Source organism: Sorex araneus, chromosome 10, assembly GCF_027595985.1.
Source record: "Sorex araneus isolate mSorAra2 chromosome 10, mSorAra2.pri, whole genome shotgun sequence".
NCBI lineage: Eukaryota > Metazoa > Chordata > Mammalia > Eulipotyphla > Soricidae > Sorex > Sorex araneus.
In genome coordinates this window covers 56762886-56764548 of record NC_073311.1, presented here as the reverse complement: position 1 = coordinate 56764548, position 1663 = coordinate 56762886, and positions in this window count along the sequence as shown.

Genomic DNA, 1663 nt, shown 5'->3' with positions numbered 1-1663 from the left:
CAAAGAACCAGTTGCAGTGTCAGGTGGGAGGGAATGTATCCCAAACACTAGTGCCCGAGCACCTAAGTCATTTCTGGCAATACTAAGTGAGGGTTGCTTGAGTTGAACAGAACTACATGGCCACCACGGATCCGGGATTACTAGGAATCAAACCTGGGGCCTCCACATGCCACTCGTATATTCCAGTCCTCTGAACTATCTACCCTATCCTACTGAAGGGCCTGGAGTTTGGCAGTTGTTTTCAAGGGATAAGAAGATGGGACATGATAAAGTCTGTAAAAACACCACGTTATTTAATAACTAAGAACCCACAATGACATTGTTGAAATGGGAATGTTACTGTGTGCATGTGTGTGTATGTGTATATGCACAGGCATGTGCATGAATAAAAAAGCATAAGCTGGAGCATGTCCATCTTATCCCACATACTCAGTGTCATTACAAACTTAGGCATCACTTCGCAACTCTGTAGCTCCCATCATACACTGAAGGCATTTACCACTCAGACTTACAACTCTCGAACCAACATCATGTGGTCTGATGGGCATTGCTTGGTGTAGAACAGTATTATTCTTTCTTTTTATCTACCTTCTCTCATTAAAAGTTTCCTGATGAACTCCCCGACATCTACAGCATCTCTTGTGTGTGGGGGAGGGGCAGGGGGAAACACAGTTAAATACCATTTAAAATTGTCTTTACATCTATTAAATCAGAAGACACTTCCACTTCTCTGTCAGCATCTTCTCTGCATGGGCATGGTTCTAAGGCCCCTGAGGATACACTGAACTCGTCTTTCCCCTGACTGCAAGTTGTACAATAATCACAGCTATTATCCATTAGTAGCCGCATGGATAATCATTACCATAGCCACAATCCACTCTGCTACTGCTCGGAGAAGCATAACCGGGAAAGTGAAAACTTTAAGACAACAATAAAAGAAGTAATAATGGGAAAACAAATATCAAACCAAAACAAAGAATGATTCTGGTAACTGGTGTTTATGATTGATTAATCAAATGATATGTTAAAAAAAAAAGGGGGGGCTGGAGTGATAGCACAGTGGGTAGGCCGTTTGCCTTGCACGCGGCCGACCCGGGTTCGATTCCCAGCATACCATATGGTCCCCTGAGCACGGCCAGGGGTAATTCCTGAGTGTAGAGCCAGGAGTGACTCCTGAGCGTCGCTGGGTGTGACCCAAAAAGCAAAAAAAAAAAAAAAAAAAAAAAAAAAATCAAATGATATGTTGACAGCGAATGCTTTTTACTTATTAATATACTTCATATAGATCATTTGGATTCTTAGAATGTTGCCAAAGTTTCAAAAAGGTACAGCTATCTAACAGAGTAAAAAGGTGTGTAAAAAACATTCTGTTTCTATTTTGAAATAGAAATGAGTGCATCCTTCTCTCCTGGGAGGTAGCATAACACGACACATACCATAACGCATACCAACACATGCCACCAGACCCCGTGCCAGACTGTTTCACTTGGGGCATCCCAGAGGGGGATGGGCGAGATCTCTCCCTGCCCCTAAGGGCCCAGCCCCGGCAGCCAAAAACCTCCAGAACTCAACCGCTGCCACACTCACGGCTGCTCTCCACGAGCTCAGTGAGCCTCACCCGCGAGGGAACCTCTTCCTGGACATATCAGACTTCACACAGTGA